General features: G+C 48.1%; 1 protein-coding gene across 4 annotated transcripts in view; it reads right to left on the bottom strand.

Moving 5' to 3' along the window:
• Positions 1 to 24,188, bottom strand: part of NOX1 (NADPH oxidase 1) — a 2,086,008-nt gene that overhangs the window by 1,002,532 nt on the left and 1,059,288 nt on the right. The window lies entirely within an intron of this gene.

Genomic DNA, 24,188 nt, shown 5'->3' with positions numbered 1-24,188 from the left:
TCTGGACAAAAAAAGAATCCGGCCCCCGCAGGAGATCTCGAAGGGCGGATGAAACCCTTCTGTAAATTTTCCTGAATGTAATCATCCATGGCCAATTTTTCCAAGGGAGAGAGATTATATAAGTGGCCCCTAGGAGGCATGGTTCCTGGTTTCAAATCTATTGGGCAGTCAAAGGGTCTATGAGGGGGTAACTGGTCTGCTGCCCGAGGACAAAAAACATCAGAATATTCTTGATATTGAGGAGGAACTCCTTCCACGTGAACCTTAGTAGAACACAAAGTTATACTCTGTAGACAATGTTGTGAACAATAAGGAGACCAAGTAGTCAACTGCCCATTTCTCCAATCAAACTGAGGAGAATGTAAGCTTAACCAGGGTAAACCTAATATCACCGTAGAGGTAGACATTTTTAAAACAAAGAACTGTATGACCTCCTTGTGCAGAGCTCCTACTTGAAGCGAGAGAGGAGGTGTCTGGCACAGTGGGGACTTTCCTTGCAAAGGAGAATCATCAATTGCTGTAACGTACAAATGTCTTTCTACAGGAAGTACAGGAATATTTAAACTTAAAGCAAAACGCAGATCTAAAAAGTTGGCAGTCGACCCAGAATCCACAAATGCTGTGGTAGGAAAGTTTCGCCCTGCCCAATTTATGGAGCAGAGCAATAAAATGTTCTCTTGTTTTGGAGGTGAAACTAGTCCGCTTAGGGTGGTACCCCCAACCACACCTAAGCTGAAGAGTTTCCCGACTTCCTACCACAGTTTTGTGCAATGTGACCCCTTTCTCCGCAGTACATGCAGAGACCCTCTCTGCGTCTTCTGATTCTCTCAGCCTCTGTGAGGCGCCCGTGGCCTAGCTGCATAGGCTCCTCAGTCTCAACTGCTGCCGAGCTACTAGCACCTGAAGCCCTAGGATACAGAGGGTACCTGCCCTTCTTATTGTACCTAAGGCGTCTATCTATTCTGATAGATAGTGTTATAGCCTCATCAAGATCTTTAGGCTCTGGATGGCTAACCATCACGTCGGTTACCGCTTCTGACAACCCATCTAGGTATCTATCAAGAAGTGCATATCGCTCCCATCTAGAGGATACAGCCCATTTTCTGAACTCTGATGCATAATCCTCTGCTGTACTGCGTCCCTGTGTAAGGTTTTTAAGTTTACGTTCGGCCGTGGCGGCACTATCCGGATCATCATAGATGACCGCCATGGCCTTAAAAAACTCTTGGACGGACGAAAAAGCAGGATGCTCGTCAGGTAAACCGTAAGCCCAAGTTTGGGAATCTGCGTGCAACAGAGTTTTGACAAGAGTGACCTTCTGAGCCTTGGTTCCTGAGGACACAGGTTTCATCTCAAAATATGACAGAACTCTGTGGCGGAAATTCTGAAAATCTGACCTAGAGCCTGAAAATTTCTCAGGAATTTTCATTTTAGGCTCACTAGGAGCCGGGGGAGGTAGGACGTTAAGTGGTTGTTGCAGCCTCTGGACAGTCTCAGTCAGCTGGGTAATCTGAGCCTGCTGTGTAGTCACAGTAATCTTCAGCTGTTCTAACTCTGCCCTTACGGTCTGAAGCTGATTGACCACCCCCTCCATTTTACTTCTTTATGGTCTGTGTTTATGTAACGATCGGTGAAGATCAGTGTCACACCCAGAGCCTTGATTATTGGTGATCCGCAGAATCACCAATAATACAAGGATTGACCCGATTATATAGCAATCTGCGGAATTGCTAATAATGCGGGTAGATCAAAAAGGGAGTGTACACACGAACAGTGCAACAAAATACAGTGCAGAATAAATACACAAGTTTGTGGAAATGTCCACCACTCGGTAATTCCTCAGAGGTGTGGTTACCTCTGAATGGGAACCCCGTGTGTGAGATCCTCCAAGGGAAGCAGTGGAGGAACCTCGGCCTCTGGCAGTAATGGTCTGCTAGGGCGGGCGTCTCAGAGAGGCAAGCCTCAGATAGTTACCCTACAGCGGGAGACGTTCCACTGAAGGGAGAAAGGTCAGACAAATAGAGGTTCGGCAACAGATCAGGCAGCAACAGTACAGAAACGTGAGACGAGAGAATAGTCAGAAAACAAGTCAATAATCGATAACGGGACGGGCTGGCGAAGTACAGAATCAGAAAACAGAAGGATGGTCAAGACAGGCACAGAGTCATACACAAGAAATCAATACAGTTCAATATGCGTATATACTGGCGATAAACCAGTATATAACGTAATATCAAATACAAGACTGGCTAAGTGTAACAAGAGCCGGGGTCCTGCCGGATTGTCACACGAGAAGTGACTAGGTCTGAGTGCTGACACAGGGTATCGCAAACACAGATGAAGTGTGACTGAAAAGCACTTCCTTATATACTGCCTGGGAGAGTAGTCTCCACCCCAAGCAGCAACCAATCAGGGCAGACAAAAAACGTCAGCTGACCTCTAGGTCAGGTGACACGCTTTCTAAGGGTACGCTTTCTAGGCGCGCACCCCCTAGAGGCAAGATGGCAGAGCCCTGATGTGCAGCACGCCGGTGAGTTTGGCTCGGTGCGCCCGGAGGATCTTGCACAGCGGATGCGGACAAATTTCTGCATTCCGCATTGGAAAGTCTGCATGCCGGAACGGATGCGACCATATTTCCGCAATCCGTCCGGCGTCGTGGAATTTTTGTTCCATCGCCTTCAGAGGAAGAGACAGTGCTCTGCCTCAGGGAATCCCCGGCGACTCCTCTAGGAGTGCTCTCCGATCCTTGACCCCTGGACTGGGGCCTTTTACCTCTGCCACTCAGCCCATGGCCATAGCTTGGAGAGGAGAAGAGTAGGGGAGCCTGTGTGCGAGAGCGGGCAGCCATGGAGCCAGCTGCTTGGCACTGTGGGGCCTGACTAGAAGACGGAGCCTGCCATCCAGAATGGCAGCCACAGATGGCTCAGTCGGGTCGGCAGATGCTGTTTTAGATGAGGGAGCCTGCCTGACCAAGTGGGCAGCCGTGCCCCTGCTGGCGGAGGCACCCACACCAGTCTTATTCCTGCACCGGGCAGGCCCTCTCCCCTTGCGAGAAACAGCTGCTGAAGAGGAAATAATTGATGCCAGTGGTGCAACCAGGGAAGAACTCTGCGCCTGAAGAGGATTCCTCCCAGCCGTCTTCTTAACCGAAGCTTTGCACTGCTTGGAACAAGGGGCTAGTGGGTCTCCTAATGTGGCACTGAGCACTTGGGGGGGTGTCTGGAGGACGAATCTTCTGAGCCCATGTGGACACCCCCGCTGTGACAGACACTGGACCCGGACCAAGCATCGTCATCTGATTGGAGACCCAGTCATCTTCTCGGGCAGCAGCTTCATCCTGGAGTCTCCTAACCAAGGCCTCAAAATCCATGGCTCCGGTAAGGGAAAGCTCTACAAGCTCCAAAGATTCTAGAGAAATCCCTGAGGGGAAAGGAAACTCCACCTCTCCTATAACTTATAAACAAGATTCCTCTGGTTCCTACACTATCCCACCCTATTGGCTCAATCCCGCATCCCACCCTATGACTAAATAATTCACCCTGACACTGCTGGTTGTCTCGGCCAACCCCATCATGGTGGGAGCCCACCTGAGGCCCTATGTGCCCCAATCCGAGCTCAACTATCTGTTTGGTCGGTTCCGTGAAGGATACATCCGAGCAAAAAAAAAAGATCTACTTACCTGGGGCTTCTTCCAGCCCCTGGCAACCTATCTGCCCCTTGCAGCAGCTCTGGTGTACCCAGATCCCCTCCATTGCAGATACCGACCTAGCCAGGTCAGCATCTACTGCGCCTGCGCAAGTGTGCAGTTGCGCCACTCAGGAACGCGCTCCCGCAGCCATAGCTGCACAGTAGTGTTTCACCCTAATTATTATAAGTATTTATATAGCATAGTAATAGTCTAATGTCCTACCATAGCATTATTATATTGCACTGATATCTTCTGCAGCACTTTACAGAGTACATAGCCATGTCACTGACCATCCTCAGAAGAGCCCCCATCTATTCCCTAGCATAGTCATAGTCTAATGTCCTACAATATTAGTATGTGTTTATGTAGCACTGACATCTTATGCAGTTATGTCTCTGTTAGTCCTCAGAGGAGCTCACAATCTAATTCCTTCCATAGTCTAATCTAACGTCCTACCATATTATTATTTAGTATTTATATAGCACTGACATCATGTTTCTTTTATGGAGAAACACTTCTTTTTTGGGGAGTGGGGGGGGGGGGGGGGTGGGGAGGGGAGCAGGGGGATAAAAGGGAGTGGGGGGCCCTGTAAGTTTGCCTGGTATGGGGCCCACAAATTTCTGATCTATCTACCTTTATCTATCCATATAGATTTCGTTTTGCTCAAGCACTACTTATAGTGGATCTGAGGTGAAATTTTACACATTTCATAATTGTGCCCTTCACATATATTTTATAGGGCATTCCTCAAACCAAATACTTTTTTGTTCTTTTAATTCCCTATAAAATAAACACACCAGCCCACAGCTCCTCCAGTGCCTAGGCATTCTGAGTCTGAATCCATGTAGCAAGTGCTCATGGGAGCTCAGTCTGGGGAGAAGGAGGCTTTTCCCACAGGAGGAGGAGGAGTCGTTACCAGCCGGGAGCTGTTGGGATTTCAAAGGTGAGAGGGGAGGAGAGAGACAAGACAAGACAAATAACATTTATATTGCGCTTTTCTCCTTGCGGACTCAAAGCGCCAGAGCAGAGCAGCAGCCACTAGGGCGCGCTCTATTGGCAGTAGCAGTGTAAGGGAGACTTACCAAAGGTCTCCTACTGAATTAGTGCTGGCTTACTGAACAGGCAGAGCCGAGATTCGAACCCTGGTCTCCTGTGTCAGAGGCAGAGCCCTTATCCATTACACCATCAGCCAACTGAGAGAGGAGGAGAGGGGGGTGGAGTTTTCACAGGCTGAGGGGTGGAGATGCAGACAGCTTGCCTGTTGTAACGATTGTGGAATTCTCTCCGTGATCAGCGCACAAGACGTGCGCTGACACTGCGGAAATCCTCCACAAGCGTATAATTTGCGGGAACCCAGCAAAAGGTGCAATGCACCTGTAGAGGGAAATTCCTGTCGACAGGGGGAGCTGTGCAGTGCAGAGGAACAGCTCCTCTGCCCTGCCACACACGCCAGACAGGAACTGCACGAAGGGAAGAAACGCAGGGCAAGATAGCCCTGAAAGAGAGAGAGATCAAAGCGACAGAGGGTATGCGTGTTCACCAAACTAGTCGCCACCCTGCGACGATGAATACACAACCATGAAGACAAAGTGAGAGATGGAGATTGCTAACAGAGACACAAGACCGAATAAGCACAGATGAGGAATGTATGTATGTCCACCAATCTAGCCGCCACCTGCGACGGCAGACACACAACAAGGAAACCGAGTGAGAACGCAATCGCCTGAGAAGCGATTGCAAATGAGATTGAGCAAAGGGACAGATTGTATGTGTGTGCACCAAACTAGTCGCCAACCCGCGACGGTGCATACACAACAGCAGATATGAAGTAGGCGATTGCCAGGGGTGACACAAGGCTACAGCAAGGCAGAACACGAGAGTAGCAAAGGCACAGCAAATCATACAATGATGAGATAAGGAAAATAACGAATGCTAGCTAAACGCGAACACCGCACTCATTCGCAACAGTGCACCCGTTTATGCGCGGTCCCCGCGTGATAAGCACAACAGAGACAAGCACGCCTAACTAACCACCAACAGACAAACATGAAACAGAGGACGCGAGCGCTTGCTTAACGGTTACCTCACCGAGCCTCCAGCAAGCGTTCGTAGCAGAAAAGACAGATACACGAAAACAGAAATAAGAGAGAGAGACGTATCCACAGCACTAGCGCAAGGCGAGTGCGATCCAGGCAAGACAGATAGAGGAGATAGCTGGTAGCAACCGCTGCTCCAGCTATACTCCAAGAACAAAGATCAGAACGACTTCCTGTCGACCACCGCAGGGACAGAACAATCGCAACAGACAAACAAAACAGATATGCAATCCTAACTGCACTAGGGAAACCTGCCTAGTGCAGTCCCAGGAATTACTCTAAGCTAATCTTCAAACTAAGAGCAAGGCTGACACTTGGAGTGTTTCACAGGAACTAACCCTTATGACCAGCAAAGGACTCTGGGAAACATAGCTCTTTATACTGACAGTCATCAAAGGAGGCAGGTAGGGGATTTGCATAACGAGTGTATGCAAATTCCTCAGCAGCAGAACAGACCAGAAACTTGTAATGGAAAAACAGGTCTCTCTTGCAGAGACCTGCAGCCCACAGACTAGAGGAATGGCCAAACAGCTGTCTGCCAGTGCATCCAGCTGAGCGGATCATTACACCTGTGTAATGATGACAAGCAGAATATGGCTGCTCTCATTTGATAACAGGAAGAAGTAATCCTATACTGTTGAAGCTGTTTCCTGCTAGATTTACTGTGTAAACCATCTAAACTTTAGATGAGATATATAGAAGGAGGAGATTTTAAACTAGGATCTGGGGGGAGGCGGGAGGATAAAGTCTCAATATGTAGACAAGATAAGGTAAAAAGACAGTGGAAGCCTAACATTATGGGGGGTGGAGAGGGGGGTGGGGACAGTGTAAAGATTAAGGAGGTTGGTAAAACTTCAAGTAGCCCATTTCATGTAAACAAAATTGGTAAATGTGGTGGTAAAAATATAAAGTGCATGGTAACCAATGCTCGGAGCCTTGCAAATAAAATAGACGAACTAGAGTTCATTCTGAATGACAAAGGCTATGATATTTTGGGAATAACCGAAACATGGATGGATGAAAGTCATGACTGGATAGCTAATTTAAAAGGATACAATGTGTTTAGGAGGGATAGAACAGGGAAAAAAGGTGGAGGAGTTTGTCTCTTTGTTAAGAATTCTTTTACAGCTGTCCTCAACGATGAGATGGAGGAAGATTGCGAAGATGTGGAGTCCGTTTGGGTAAATATTCATGGTAGAAATAAAAGTTGCCAATTGCTTATTGGGGTATGCTACAGACCACCTCATATTAATGAAGCTGCAGAACTGCGATTACTACAGCAAATTGAAAAAGCTGCAAGTAAAAATGAGGTCATAGTTATGGGCGACTTCAACCTTCCAGACATTGACTGGGGTATTGAGGCTACCCATTCTGGTAAAAGCAGCAGATTTCTGGCAGCACTACAGGACAATTACTTGACTCAAATGGTAACGGAACCAACTAGGGGGAATGCGTTGCTGGATCTGATCATTTCTAATAGACCAGATAATGTATCAAATGTGCAGGCTCAAGAACATTTGGGAAATAGTGATCACAACATGATAACGTTTGATCTGGTGACTGATAGGCCACGGGGCAGCGGGACCACTAAAACTTTGAATTTTAGAAAAGCAAAGTTTAATCAAATTAGGCAGGCACTAAGTTTGGTGAACTGGGATAATGTACTACAAGGGGAGGACACTGAAGGGAAATGGCAAGCTTTTAAACTTATTCTCAATCAATATTGTAGTATGTTTTTCCCATATGGAAACAAAATGTCTAGGAATAAAAAAAGGCCTCTATGGATGAATAGAAAGGTTAGGGATAAAATGAAGAGGAAAAAGAATGCCTATAAGGTCCTAAAACAGGAGGGAACCGAGGCTGCACTAAGCAATTATAAGGCGTGCAATAAAAATTGTAAAAAAGAAATTAGGCTGGCAAAGATCGAAGCTGAAAATCAAATCGCTAGGGATATCAAATCTAACCCAAAAAAGTTTTACAAGTACATCAACTCTAAAAAAAGAAAGGTTGACTGTATAGGACTCCTAAAGGATGAGGGTGGGAACTCAGTGGTGGATGACCAAGGTAAGGCAGAGTTATTAAAAGCTTTCTTTGCTTCTGTCTTCACAAAGGAAGCAGTAAAGTGTTGTACCGTGTTAGCCATGAGTAAAAGCAAGACGTTTTGAATCAGGATGATACCATTTATTGGCTAACTTAGAGATGGATAAACAGTGAGCTTTCGACTTATAAAAAGCCTTCGTCGGACTGGTTCCTGACCAAAACTGAAAAACACAGCTTATATACACTGACATACAGAGGAGAAACATTCTTTAGCAAACATAAATGTAATTAGATGCCTTAACTGTTACTGAGGAGGCTTTCCCAGGCATCCTATCTAAATTGATAAGATCAATAGAATCCTCAACATGACATAAAGCAGACTCTGGTGATGGGGAGACATCGTAAATTCCTAATTCAAATGGTAACTGGCCTGGTTACATGCACCATTAATTCTAAGCTTAAAAGAATTGTGGCATTTAAAGCCAGCACCTGAAAGCAAATAAAATGAATAGTGACAGTGAATTCCATCTTACACAGCATATGGCACAAAAATGAATGAAAAGATAGAAAAATTAAAATTAAAAGAATTGTGGCATTTCAAACCCATTATACCAGCACAAGAAGTTAGAGTCCTTGTTTAAACCATCTTGTACAGTTTTGAACCAATGTATAAACTTAGTTTCTTGTGTTAGTCTCATGTTTCCCGATTTGAAGCCACCCATTAATACAGTGACGCGAAAATCGCTTAAACTGTGTCCAGGTAAACAAAAGTGTGTTGGTATTGGGAGATCAGTATATTTTGTAATATTCTTTTTCCTGCTGTTAATAGTGGATCTGTGGTGTGTCATGCGATCACGCAGTGGTTGACTTGTTTCTCCCACATAAATTCCTTTGGGGCATTTTGCACACATGATCACGTATACCACATTAGATGAGTCCAAGTAAAAGGTGCCTTGTACTTTGTATTCCTGTTGTGTACCTGGTATTAGTATCCTGTCAGTGGAATGGATGTGTTTACAGGTCCCACACGTTTTCCCTTGGCAGGGGAATGTTCCATTCTGTTCTTGCCTATTTAAGGCACTCCTCACTATCATCTGCTTAAGATTGGGTGGATGTCGGAACGCTAGGAGGGGAGGTTCAGGGAATATCTTTTTCAGTCTCTGATCCTTGTGTAGAACAGGATGAAGTTCTTTTGCAATCTTTCTTAAGATTTCCAGGCGTGGGTTGTAGGTTACTACCAGTGGGACACGGCTCTCTTCCTGGCTCTGCTTGTACTCCAGGAGCTGAGTCCTAGGGATGTTGTTAGCTTTCTTGATTTGGGTCTCAGCCATTAGAGGATTGTGGGATGGAAGGCATTGAAGTTCCTGTGAAATTGGATAAGATCCTCCTCACTTGCAGACCAGATGATCAAGATGTCGTCGATAAAACGGAAGTAGGCCATGGGTTTTATATGACAAGTATTCAGGTATTCTTCTTCAATCTTTGCCATGAAGAGATTTGCGTACTGCGGTGCAAACCGTGAGCCCATTGCCACTCCCATTTGCTGTAAATAGAGGTCCTCCCCAAAGGTGAAATAATCTGGTCTGCAAGTGAGGAGGATCTTATCCAATTTCACAGGAACTTCAATGCCTTCCATCCCACAATCAAACTGAAATTGAGCTACTCTCACAGGGAGATTAACTTTCTTGACACCACCATATACATCAGAGAGAACAGCTTACAAACGTCCATGTACCGCAAACCGACGGATCGTCCCACATACCTCAGGTATGACAGTTTCCACCCCAAACATATAAAGAATTCCATAATTTACAGCCAGGCAATAAGATGCAATCGGATCTGTTCTGACAAGGATGACAAAGACAAACACCTGGATTACCTGAAGAAGAATTTCATAAAACAGGGATACAATCCTCTAATGGCTGAGACCCAAATCAAGAAAGCTAACAACATCCCTAGGACTCAGCTCCTGGAGTACAAGCAGAGCCAGGAAGAGAGCCGTGTCCCACTGGTAGTAACCTACAACCCACGCCTGGAAATCTTAATTTTATTTGCTTTCAGGTGCTGGCTTTAAAGAGACTCTGTAACAAATTTTTCAGCCTTAGTTCTTCTATCCTATAAGTTCCTATGCCTGTTCTAATCTGCTCTGGCTTACTGCAGTCTTTCCTAACTGCACTGTCTCTGTAATAAATCAATGTATCTTTCCTCTGTCCTGTTTGTCGGGCTAAAGCTTGATTGTGTGGAATGTGCAGGGCTGCTTGTGATTGGTAGAAGCGATACACACCCTCTGCAGGCCCCCTGCATACTGTGAATGACTCACACACTATGCTTAGCTGAGCCTATTAGAAGCTGGTTAGTTTGTTTGTAAACACTGCCTAAAACTGTTAATTACAAGCCAGGATTGCAGCAGAGAGTGGCAGAAACAGCACAGAGGGGCACAGGAGAAAATAATGAATAGAATGGTATGCTTTTTATTGTAAGAATATTAGAGTACAGATTCTCTTTAAATGCCACAATTCTTTTAAGCTTAGAATTAATGGTGCATGTAACCAGGCCAGTTACCATTTGAATTAGGAATTTACGATGTCTCCCCATCACCAGAGTCTGCTTTATGTCATGTTGAGGATTCTATTGATCTTATCAATTTAGATAGGATGCCTGGGAAAGCCTCCTCAGTAACAGTTAAGGCATCTAATTACATTTATGTTTGCTAAAGAATGTTTCTCCTCTGTATGTCAGTGTATATAAGCTGTGTTTTTCAGTTTTGGTCAGGAACCAGTCCGACGAAGGCTTTTTATAAGTCGAAAGCTCACTGTTTATCCATCTCTAAGTTAGCCAATAAATGGTATCATCCTGATTCAAAACTTCTTACTTTCACAAAGGAAACAGCACTGTTGCAAATTACAGAGGCAGAAGAGTCTCAATCTTCTAAAGGTCCGTACACACGCCGGACTTTAGGCAACGACGGGTCCGTCGTTGCCTCCCGCTGGGTGGGCGTGCCAGCGACAGTCCGGCGTGTGTACGCTCTGTCGTCAGACTGATATGGCTGTTTCTGAGCGATCCGCCCGGCAGGAACAGCCGTATCAGTCTGACGACAGAGCGTACACACGCCGGACTGTCGCTGGCACGCCCACCCAGCGGGAGGCAACGACGGACCCGTCGTTGCCTAAAGTCCGGCGTGTGTACGGACCTTAACTGTAATATTAAATACTTAACGCAGGAAGAAGTGAAGGCAAGACTAAATAAATTAAAAATAGACAAGGCACCTGGCCCGGATGGCATGCATCCTCGGGTCCTAAGGGAATTAAGTTCAGTTATAGATAAACCCCTTTATCTTATCTTTTGTGACTCTCTTTCAACTGGCAGAGTCCCAGTGGATTGGCGTACAGCCCACGTTTTCCCATTATTTAAGAAGGGCAAAAAATCAGATCCAGGAAATTATAGACCTGTAAGCTTAACATCAGTTGTATGCAAACTATTTGAGGGGTTACTAAGAGATACTATACATGACTTCATAGTAGAAAATAATCTTATTTCTCAGCATCAACATGGGTTTACTAAAGACAGGTCCTGTTTGACTAACATGCTCAGCTTTTATGAGGTAGTGAATGCTAATATGGATATTGGGAATGCTGTAGATGTGATATACTTGGACTTTGCAAAGACCTTCGACACTGTTCCCCACAAAAGTCTGGTGCAAAAGATGAGGATGCAAGGACTTGGGAAGAGTCTGTGTGCATGGATAGAGAACTGGCTAATGGACAGAAAACAAAGAGTTGTGGTCAATGGATCGTACTCAAAATGGGAGACTGTTAGCAGTGGGATCCCACAGGGGTCTGTACTGGGTTCAGTGCTCTTCAATTTATGTATTAATGACCTAGTAGATGCAGTAGTGAGCAATGTTGCTATTTTTGCAGATGATACTAAATTGTGCAGAATCATCAACTCTCAGGAAGATAGTGTCATATTGCAACAGGATCTGGATAGGATGGCTATATGGGCACATAAATGGCAGATGAAATTCAATGTTGAAAAATGTAAAATCATGCATTTTGGTCGTACCAATGGTCTAGCACCATACAAAATAAATGGGATACAGTTGGGGAAATCAAACTTGGAGAAGGACTTAGGAGTACTCATCGACAACAAGTTAAATAATCGTACTCAATGCCAAGCCGCTGCAGCTAAAGCTAACAAAATTTTGGGATGCATTAAAAGGGAAATAAAAACTCGAGATGCTAGCATAATATTGCCCCTGTTTAACTCTCTAGTAAGGCCACATCTGGAATATGGAATTCAGTTCTGGGCACCACATTACAAAAAAGATATTGCAGTTTTAGAGCAGGTGCAGAGACGAGCAACAAAATTGATACGTGGGATGGAGGATCTCACTTACCAAGAAAGGTTAGATAAACTGGGTTTTTTTAGTCTAGAGAAAAGACACCTTAGAGGGGATCTAATTAACATGTATAAATACATCATAGGCAATACATTAGCTTGGCGGCTGACCTTTTTGTCCCTAGGCCTTCTCAAAGGACTAGAGGACATGATCTGCGCATGGAGGAAAAACGTTTTAGCCATTTATTTAGGAAAGGGTTCTTTACAGTAAGAGGGATTAAGATGTGGAATGCATTGCCACAGGAAGTCGTTATGGCAAACTCTATACCTGCATTTAAAGGGGGCTTAGATGTTTTCCTTGCGTTGAAAGACATTCATGGCTACAATTACTAGGTAATGCCTAATGATGTTGATCCAGGGATTTTTATCTGATTGCCATCTGGAGTCGGGAAGGAATTTTTCCCTTTTGGGGCTAATTGGACCATGCCTTGTAAGGGTTTTTTCGCCTTCCTCTGGATCAACAGGGATATGTGAGGGAGCAGGCTGGTTGAGGGAGCAGGCTCTTTGTACTGGTTGAACTCGATGGATGTATGTCTTTTTTCAACCATAATAACTATGTAACTATGTAACTATAGACAAGTTACTTGCTATAGTTAGTTTTTCATCTCAGATCTGCTTTAAAGAGACTCCGTAACAAAAATTACAAATAAGTTCCTAAACCTATTCTAATGTGCTCTGGCTTACTGCTCTGGCTTACTGCAGCACTTTCTACTTTCACTGTCTCTGTAATAAATCAATGTATCTTTCCCCTGTCAGACTTGTCGCCCTGTGTCTGGAAGGCTGCCAACTCTTCCGTGCTGGTCTGTTTATGCACACCCCTCCAGGCCCCTCTCTGCACACTCCAGTGTGTGTGTTATTTACATAAGCCAGCAGGTCTCTGCTATCTTATCAGTGATAGAAGACAGCTGGATAAAAATCCTCCTCTGTTAGGCTGTGAAAGGAGCTGGGCTGACACATACTGAGGAATTAGACAGGAAGAAAGGATCAGCCTCACAGCCTGTCACTAGTATTCAGTGCAGGAGAGCTGAAGGGGACAGAAGGTAAAAACACACAAGTGATCTCTTGAGATTAGTGGTGCTCACCGCCAGGTCGTGATCACGCTTACGCGTGGATTCACAACCATTTTGACGCATTCCGCCTCGGACACGCTAAGCCGTGAATAGATTTTCAACCACGAAAATCTGATTCGGCTTAGCGTGAATGCGGACAGAAATCCGCATTCACGCTCGTGAAACCCGGCGCTGAAGTCGTGGTTAGCGGAAATGCGTCAAACTATGCGGAAGTGACACATTGCAGGCCAATCAGAGGACCCCAGCCAGGCCCTAGCAACCAATCACAGGAGGGGAGCTATGCCCTCCCCTCCTGAATATAAAGCGGCGGCCATGATGGAAAAGCTCTGCCCTTGCTAGACTGTGGTGCTGAGAGGATTATCTCCAGGCCATTGTTGTTTGAGCAAGTGCATTTATTGTGTTAAAAACAAAGCGTTTTTTTTTGCTAACACTGCTCTTATACTGTACACAGTTAGCTAGTCAGTGAGTGATTGCTGTAGTTAGTTGTAGTCAGTGTAGTGTAGTGGTAGTGTGGGAGTCTAGTGATTATTTAACTGTGTGTAGTGCAGGCAGGTTCAGTGCTGCAGTGTAGTCAGTGTAGTGGGAGTGGGGATTATCTGTGTGTAGTGCAGGCAGGCAGGTTAGTGCAGCTGCAGTGTTCACTTGTATATTCCAGTGACAGTTATACACTTGTACTATTTGCAGGCAGCCAGTCACACCGCCGGTGCCGCCACTCTCTGCCAGTGCTGTTCATTCATTCTGTCAGTGACCTTGTGCCGTGCCCAGTGCCCACTGCTCGCTCGCTGGCATATAAGCATCTCATTACACACTTGTATATTATTTCAGTGACAGTTATACACTTCACTTGTACTATTTGCAGGCAGCCAGTCAAACCGCCGGCACCGCCACTCTCTGCCAGCGCTGTTCATTCATTCTGTCAGTGACCTTGTGCCGTGCCCAGTGCCCACTGCTTGCTCGCTGGCATACAAGCATCTCATTACACAGTGTGACATCCTTGTGTGCCCACTGCATCCTGCAGTGACCTAGTTGTATATCCAGTGCCCACTGCTGTGCCCACTGCATCTTTCAGTGACCTTGTACTGTGCCCACTGCATCCTTCAGTGACCTAGTTGTATATCCAGTGCCCACTGCTGTGCCCACTGCATCCTTCAGTGACCTTGTACTGTGCCCACTGCATCCTTCAGTGACCTAGTTGTATATCCAGTGCCCACTGCTGTGCCCACTGCATCCTTCAGTGACCTTGTACTGTGCCCACTGCATCCTTCAGTGACCTAGTTGTATATCCAGTGCCCACTGCTGTGCCCACTGCATCCTTCAGTGACCTTGTACTGTGCCCACTGCATCCTTCAGTGACCTAGTTGTATATCCAGTGCCCACTGCTGTGCCCACTGCATCCTTCAGTGACCTTGTACTGTGCCCACTGCATCCTTCAGTGACCTAGTTGTATATCCAGTGCCCACTGCTTTGCCCACTGCATCCTTCAGTGACCTTCTACTGTGCCCACTGCATCCTTCAGTGACCTAGTTGTATATCCAGTGCCCACTGCTGTGCCCACTGCATCCTTCAGTGACCTTGTACTGTGCCCACTGCATCCTTCAGTGACCTAGTTGTATATCCAGTGCCCACTGCTGTGCCCACTGCATCCTTCAGTGACCTTGTACTGTGCCCACTGCATCCTTCAGTGACCTAGTTGTATATCCAGTGCCCACTGCTGTGCCCACTGCATCCTTCAGTGACCTTGTACTGTGCCCACTGCATCCTTCAGTGACCTAGTTGTATATCCAGTGCCCACTGCTGTGCCCACTGCATCCTTCAGTGACCTTGTACTGTGCCCACTGCATCCTTCAGTGACCTAGTTGTATATCCAGTGCCCACTGCTGTGCCCACTGCATCCTTCAGTGACCTTGTACTGTGCCCACTGCATCCTTCAGTGACCTAGTTGTATATCCAGTGCCCACTGCTGTGCCCACTGCATCCTTCAGTGACCTTCTACTGTGCCCACTGCATCCTTTAGTGACCTAGTTGTATATCCAGTGCCCACTGCTGTGCCCACTGCATCCTTCAGTGACCTTGTACTGTGCCCACTGCATCCTTCAGTGACCTAGTTGTATATCCAGTGCCCACTGCTGTGCCCACTGCATCCTTCAGTGACCTTGTACTGTGCCCACTGCATCCTTCAGTGCCGTTGTACTGTGCCTGGTGCATCCTTCAGTGACCTTGTACTGTGCCCACTGCATCCAGTGATTCATTACTAGCAACATGTCTGGCAGGGTTTCGCGGGGTGAGAGGAAAGGGAGTTCAATTGCCTCAGCCACTTCTGGGACTGCTCCACGTCCAGGGAGAGGACGCCCAGCTGTACGTGGTCGTGATGCAGCAGAAAGGGGGGCAGCAAAGCCTGGGCCGAGTCAGCGGACGCCATTGTCCAAATATTTTAAAGTTTCTGGTCCCCGTGTGGTGGTTGAGCAAATGGAACCTGACGTACTCATGGACATCATGACTTCCTCCCAGACCTCTACTGTGAGCACCACTCCAAGCAGCAGCAGCAGCAGCCAACGTCCCACGCTTGTTGTGACATCCACCCCAGCACCCACTGGTCAGCAGCCCTCCCAGGATGACAGCGTTCTGTCCCTCAGTCCGGCATCTGGGAACCTGCTGATGCAAGAAGCTCAGGACTTACTGGGGACTGATGTGGCAGAGATTGAGATCGGGCCACAATCACAAGCGTTGTTGAGTTCTGGTGATGAAGAAGAGGGGTCTGTGTCTGGGGATGTAGGGACAGAAGAGGAGGCGGGGGAGTCAGAGGAAGAGCTGGATTATGATGATGCTGCTGATGATGACGACGTTGTGGACCCTAACTATGCGCATCCTGCTGAGTCCGGGGAAGAATGGTCAGAGCAGGATGATGAGTCACCTCGGCCTAGGCAAGGATATCGCCATATGTCAGGCAGGGGCAGGGGCATCGGCAGCAGTGGGCGTGGAGGAAGTAGACAGGACACTGCTTCAGCCGGCACCACCACCATGCAACCCCCAGCAACTACTACCACACATTGTTCCGCTGCACCCTCTGCTAGTGGGGGCCGCAGTAAATTAAAGTCACCAGTGTGGGATTGCTTTGACGAATGTACTGATGACAAAAGGTATGTAGTGTGCAGGTTATGCAGCAAAAGATTGAGCCATGGGAAAAGTCTGAGCAAGATGGGTACCTCATCCCTCCAGGGCCACCTGAGAAGCCGCCACTGCCGCGAGTATGCGGAGTTTAAGAAGAAGCAGGCACTGCTGGCAGGGGTTCCTGAGAGCAGAAGGCCCACCAGCGCAGCAGCATCATCCCTCCCTCAGGGTCGTGAATCCCCCACAGCAGCAGCAGTAGTAGCACGCAAGCGCTCTTCCACCTCGGCTACTCAGGACACAGACATTGAGGCTGGCAGCCAGTGGTCGTCTCTCTCCTCTGTCTCCCCTGCATCCCAGCGTCGTCAGACCCTGCTGAGCGACACCTTTCAGGGTCTGACCAAGCCTCTGCCTCCAAGCCACAGGCGGATCCGCAAACTAAATGGCTTGCTGGCCCGGGCCATGACATCACAGCTGCTTCCCTACTCCCTGGTGCAGGAGGGGAGCGCCATGCGGACGCTGCTCCAATTTGGCATCCCCGAGTGGCAAGTCCCCAGTCGCCACTATTTCAGCAGGAGCGCGATCCCAGCACTCCACAAGTTTGCGGTGGAAAACGTGGCCAGTTCCCTGGACTACTCTGTGGGCAAGCGGGTCCACGTGACCATGGACTCGTGGAGTAGCAGATTTGGGACAGGTCGATACCTGTCCTTTACGGCCCACTGGGTGACACTGATGGAAGGGAGGGAGGACAAGAGCGCATCAGCCCAGCTAGTGGTGCCACCACGTGGGATCAGGGGGGATGCAGAAGGGTCCTGTCACGACACTCCCTCTGCACCCGGAAAGCAAGCCCGCCTCGGCAGCAGCAGCACCAAGCCTCGGCACTGCCAAGCCTTTTAAAATTGGTGACCCTGGGGAAGGAGAGGCTTACGGCCACCAACGTCCTGGCCGCCCTCAGGAAGCAGGAGCGGAGGTGGCTGACCCCCAGAGGCCTGGAAGTGGGGTATGTGGCAGCCGATAACGGGGCAAACCTGGTGGCAGCAGTGCAGCAGGGAAACCTCCAGCACATCCCCTGCTTGGCCCACGTGCTCAATCTTGTGGTGCAGCGCTTCTTGCGCACCTACCAGGGGATGAGTGAGCTGCTGCAGGATGCCCGAGCGGTGGTACGCTTTTTCCGCCTGTCAGCCACTGCCTCTGCACTCTTGTCCACCTTACAGCAGCAGTATGAAAGGCCACAACACCGGCTGATCATCGACATGCCAGTTCGCTGGATTTCGACTCTGGCCATGTTGGAGCGGCTGTGTCAGCACAGGCTGGCTCTTAGGGCCTACATGCTAGACCCAAGTGTCCCCAGCAACCAGCAAGTCCCCATGATTACTGCCACTCAGTGGACACTGATGCAGCAAGTATGCCTGGTGCTGAGTCCCTTCCTGGAGGCAACCAAGATGGTCAGTGAGGAGCGGGCCTCTGTGTGCCAGTGGGTGCCCTTGGTTTGTCTACTGGAGCAGGCAATGGACAATTTAATTGAGCGTGAGGATGAAGCCCTCAGGCAGTTGGAAGAACAGGAGCAGATGGCAGCACAGTCCAGCTCAGAGGAGGGCTCACAGCAGGTAGTGGAAGAGTTGGAGGTCCCTAACCTGAATGAGGAGGATGAGGAGGAGGAGGAGGAGCAGAGTGCAGCAGGCGTTGTACGTGGATGGCGGTTTGAGGAGGACAACGACATGGCACAGGAAGAGGACAGGCATGCGTTATGTGACAATGGCGAGGACGAGGAAGATCTTGCTGGCAGGGCCCACTTGTTTCCCATGGCTGTGCACATGTTGCGCTGCCTTCGCAGGGACCCCCGGGTGATCCAGATGCGTTCAAGGGAGGACATCTGGATTACCTTGATGCTTGATCCCAGGGGCGTTTCTAGCCATTTTGTCACTCCAGGCAAGAAAACCTTTGGCGCCCCCCCCCCCCCACACACACACACACACACGTAGTGTCAACCCTTATTCCACAACACAATAACACACTGGTTGGATTGCTGGCTGTGGATCTGTGATAAGCAAACTGCACACCCTCAGCCAGTCGTCCATCCTCCATTCAGGACAGCAGCGCCACCTCCTCCTTTCTGCTGTGCAACTAGTAGAGATCAGCACACACTGCAGTACAGGTACAGAGTCACAGCTTATACTGTACATACTGGAGGTAGCAGAGATCAGCACACGCTGCAGCTTGTTTACTAACAGCGCAGGCAAAGAGTAACAGCCTATACTGGAGGAAGCAGAGATCAGCACACACCGCATCTAGTTTACGATCAGTACAGGATCAGAGTAACAGCTTATACTGTACATACTGGGGGTAGCAGAGATCAGCACACACTGCAGCTAGTTTACTATCAGTACAGGCACAGAGTAACAGCTTATACTGTACATACTGGAGATAACAGAGATCAGTACACACTGCAGCTAGTTTAATATCAGTGCAGGCACAGAGTAACAGATTATACTGTACATATTGGAGGTAGCAGAGATCAGTACACACTGCACCTAGTGTACTATCAGTACAGGCACAGAGTAATGCTGGGTACACATAATGCGATTTCCTGCTCAATCGGCAGGATCGATCGATTATTTCTGACATGTTCGATTGGGTTTTGATCGATACAGCCGTCGATTTTGCATACTTAACATGAGTAAATTGATGGCTGCATCGATCAGGACCTGATCGAAGATGTCAGAAATGATCGACCAGTCGATCGAGCGGGAAATCGCATCATGTGTACCCAGCATAACAACTTATACTGCACATACTAAAGGCAGCAGAGATCAGGACACACTGCAGCTAGTAAAAGATGCCTCAGAGGAATTCCACTGCTCCCTGTCTGATTCTACAGTGCTCAGCCCCTTTCCCAGCTGTGCACTTACAAACTAACTGTCTTCTAGCAGTCTGCAGTCCCTGAAAAAAATGACATATTCAAGAATTCCTAATGGTCAGCCTGAAGATGAGCAGTGAGCTTTGAAGATATGTTGCTACAGGTAATTCCTTGTAAGCAGGTTGGGATGGGAACTGGAGGAGTTGAACTGCCAGTTATCACAAACCAGAGGTAGGATGTCTCTGGTGGGCAGGCGTCTTGCAGGGGTCAGGCAGAGGTGGATATCTGAAACCCTGGAATACAAAGGGAATCCCAGGGGGGGGAAGGGTGAGAGAGAATTCCTTTGCAAAAAAAGGCTCAGCTCTGAGGATCTCTGATCTGTTCCACCATCTGAATGTAACCAATTGCCATTTGCTGCTAAATGCCTCTCTCCTCTGATCTTAACCACAAAGCATGCTTTAGATATTCAGGTCATTCTGTCTCACACAGCCTCAGCCAATCCCCACCAGGGAGCCCCCTGCTTGTGTTTTTTTTTTTTTTGGGGGGGGGGCAGTAAAGTATTCCAGCCCCCACCTGTGGATCGTTGCTGACTTATTTTCCTCCCCTTCTATTATACAAATGTTGGACAACCAGATAGAGCTCACAGTGTAGGCTGACTTAAAAAAAAGCACAAAACAGACAACTAAGGGGACAATATAGGCTTCCTCAGACTAGGCCTGGCTGCTGTCACCCCTGCTGCCTGGATTACTGTGAGATGATGATGATGATGATTCCAGGCTCCCACAAGGACACCAACAACCTAACTGATTCCCCCAGGCCCCACGCAAACACAGGCTACTGTCCTGACTGCTCCTTCTCCCATTGATTGATGGTGAACAGGAGAAACAGGACTGTCTTGCTTACCCCTTGTCCAGACTCCTGGCGGGCAGCGGCTGGCCAGCTGGGGATCGTCATCTCTGCAGGGCTGCTTGATACGCTGACAAATCCATCCCATTGGGATAGCAGAGGGGGCGGCAGGCAGGGGGGCAGCGCTCTTCTTCCATCCAAATCAGTTTCTGCCTCCGACCTGCCGCCATCCTCCTCATGTGCAACAGGGTGGGTGAGCTTAGGCAGACTCCGGGCTCAGGCTGTCTCTGTAGTGCAGCCAGCAGCAGTGGCGCCCAAAATCAAAATGCCTGGTCACACTCAAACACGCTGCCTGCGTGCACGTGTGACAGGCGAGGGGCGGAGTTAGAGGCGGCACCGCACGTAGTAAACAAACTACTCGTGCGGCTGCTCGCTCTGAGGAGGGGGCTGTCCAGTAGGCGGCACAGCTGCCTATCATAGAGGCGCAGCAGCTGCTGCAGCAGCATGATTAACAGAATTAAAAAAAACACGACTGGTCCCCCTGCTTGCGCTCTCTATCTCCCATGGCGCCATAGGCAAATATTTAGAGTTGCCTGATGGCTGAGACGGCCCTGCTTGATCCCCATCTGAAGGGGAAGCTGGGAGACTTCATGACGCCATCCACCACCGAGCAACGCACAAGGGAGTTGAAGGAGGCCCTTGTGCGCAGACTACTGGAAGCATTCCCCCAGCCTTCCACCCCCACTGTAACTGCTCTGCCAAGCCAGCAAGAGGTGCCTGCCATTGCCACTAGCAGCACAACAACAACCACCAGCACCAGCAGCAACTGGCGCCCCGGAGACCTGAAGAGCCTAAGCAAGAGCCTGTATGCAGTGCAGCAGCCCAGAACAGAGGTGCCCGCCACAGCATCCACCACCAACCAGCACAAGTAACGACTGACCACCATGGTGTCTGACTATATGGGGTCATCCAGCGGGCTTAATGACACCGACAGCCCCGTGGACCCCTTGGAGTACTGGGTCAAGAGACTGGACATCTGGAGTGAGCTTTCCCAGTACGCCCTGGAACTCCTATCCTGCCCTCCTTCCAGTGTCCTCTCAGAGAGATGCTTTAGTGCGGCCAGTGGCGTGGTCACAGAGAAGCGCTCTCGGCTCTCCCACGCCTCTGTGGACAAACTCACCTTCCTGAAAATCAACCAGGCTTGGGTGGAAGGTGAGTTCCTGGCCCCTATTGTCGGACACAGGGGGACATGAAGTGGCTGCTGCATGTGCTGTTGTTAACTATGCCTGCCTTTATAAAGACAGTTATTACCTGCCTAGTGCCTACCTTGGTTAATTTTTTGGTGTTATGGTACTACTACCAGTAAGTTGCCATGGTCCTCCTTCTGAGCTGCTGAACTGACCGCCCGCTTTGTCCTCCTGACTCAGTCGCTACTACACTCTGCGTTCACACTGCCCGGGTCACTGGGTGCATTTAATTTTTTGGCCAGCACTATGACGCTGTGCTACTACTACTACCACCAGTATGTTGCCATGGTCCTTCTGTGCTGCTGAACTGACCGCCCGCATTGTCCTCCTCCTCTTGACTCAGTCGCTTCCACCAATGTACTCTGTCTGCGTTCACACTGCCCGGGTCACCGGGTGCATTTAATTTTTTGGCCAGCACTATGACGCTGTGCTGCTACTACTACCACCAGTATGTTGCCATGGTCCTTCTGTGCTGCTGCTGCTGAACGCCCGCTTTGTCCTCCTCCTCCTGCTGACTCAGTCGCTACCACGGTACCACCAATGCACTCTGTCTGCGTTATCACTGCCCGGGTCACCGGGTGCATTTAATTTTTTGGCCAGCACTATGACACTGTGCTACTACTACTACCACCAGTATGTTGGCATGGTCCTTCTGTGCTGCTGCTGCTGAACTGACCGCCCGCATTGTCCTCCTCCTCCTGACTCAGTCGCTTCCCGCTGCTGCACTCTGCATTTACACTGCCCGGGTCACTGGGTGCATTTAATTTTTTGGCCAGCACTATGACGCTGTGCTGCTAATACTACCACCAGTATGTTGCCATGGTCCTTCTGTGCTGCTGCTGCTACTGAACTGAACGCCCGCTTTGTCCTCCTCCTCCTCCTGACTCAGTCGCTACCACGGTACCACCAATGCACTCTGTCTGCGTTATCACTGCCCGGGTCACCGGGTGCATTTAATTTTTTGGCCAGCACTATGACACTGTGCTACTACTACTACCACCAGTATGTTGGCATGGTCCTTCTGTTCTGTGCTGCTGAACTGACCGCCCGCATTGTCCTCCTCCTCCTGACTCAATCGCTTCCACCAATGTACTCTGTCTGCGTTCACACTGCCCGGGTCACCGGGTGCATTTAATTTTTTGGCCAGCACTATGACGCTGTGCTGCTACTACTACCACCAGTATGTTGCCGTGGTCCTTCTGTGCTGCTGAACTGACCGCCCGCATAGTCCTTCTCCTGACTCAGTCGCTACCACCACTGCACTCTGCGTTCACACTGTCCGTGTCCACTGACAACTCTGCTGCGATGTCATTGCTAATTGCTGCAAAAAAAAAAAAAAATTACAAAAACCTCTCTGGGGCCTTTTTGGCGTCAGCCACTCATCCTCCTCCAGTGGTACCTTCGCCGCCAAGTGCCATTGGAATTCGCCTTCACCTCTTTGATTGCTTAATGCGTATATCCCTTTTTAAAACCACGTATTACCAATTAATAGCCCCATTTACAGTGGTGATTTGTCTTTAAAAGCCATTAAAAAAAAAATTTGGAATTTTTTATGTTGAAGTTATGTTGCCCCTTATCACCTTGATAATCCATGCAATTTGGAAGATTGTAGCATGTATGGGGGCTTTGTTATTAACGTTAAAAGAAATTCCGCCTCCGGGCGGGAATCACGGCAGAAAATCCGCGTGGTTGCGTGGACGCGGACGAAAATCCGCATGCGGCGGGGCCGAATGCGGATTTTTTTTTGCAACCACGCGGATTGCCGAATTTGTGGATGAGGCACATCCGAGCACCCCTGCTTGAGATACAAAAGGAAGGGTGTATACAGCCTGCTTGTGTATGGATGTATTTTCTATGTGTGGACATAGTGTACATCAACCTACTTCCTGTTGTGGTGGCCATTTTGTTTGTTTACAAATAAACTTTTTAAAACTGTTTTTGACTACTTTTAATGCGGCGGGGAGCAGCGAAATTGTGACAGAGGGGAATAGGAGATGTCCCCTAACACACTGGTATGTTTACTCTTGTGCGATTTTAACAATACAGATTCTCTTTAAAGAGGGATTACACTCTGACATAACAATCAGTAAACACATTTTTCTACTTTTTATTACCCATACAGTTATCATATTTGCTTTTGCACACAAGTATTATCTGTTTACAAATTAAAAGTTTCCAAAGTACAGTTTATCTGCCCTGAAAGCTGCCATTGTAAGTTATTGCATAACTGAGGTAATGATATATTACAATGTGTGCAATGAGAAAGTATCTTCTCCTCTGTACACTTTTGAATTTGTATTCAGCTGAGACACTGCTAGCTGGGTTTATATTATCTCGTTTATTTTCTTATCAGCTACTATGGTAGCAGGAAAAAAAGTGAACCGGCGGCTAGTGGACAAATAAAGGCACCGCCATAGACTAATGCATTTATTGTTAATATAGCTCCCAAAGTAGAAAAAAGGGTGCCCTATAAATATATAAATATTGTTAACAACATTACAACATTAAAGTTTTTTAAATATGTTATTGGTTTAGAAACTTGCAAAATTACAGTTTTTGTCCTAATATTTTGTTTGTATGAACAGATTTTACGTTATCAAATATAATATTATTTCTATGTGTGTAAGGGTGTTTATGCATGGGGAGTGGTTAGGGTTAGGCACCACCCGGGTGGGGGGGGGGTGTAGGCACCACCAGGGGGGTCTTAGGGTTTATGCACCACCAGGTGGGACTTAGGGTAAGGCACCACTAGGGGGGTCTTAGGGTTAAGCACCACCAGGGGAGGATTCTGTGTGAGAGTAGGGTTAGTTTAAGCTGTATCGTTGAAAAATGTAACCATTT

This window comes from Hyperolius riggenbachi, chromosome 8 (genome assembly GCF_040937935.1).
Source record: "Hyperolius riggenbachi isolate aHypRig1 chromosome 8, aHypRig1.pri, whole genome shotgun sequence".
NCBI lineage: Eukaryota > Metazoa > Chordata > Amphibia > Anura > Hyperoliidae > Hyperolius > Hyperolius riggenbachi.
This window is presented reverse-complemented; position numbering and strand designations above follow the sequence as displayed.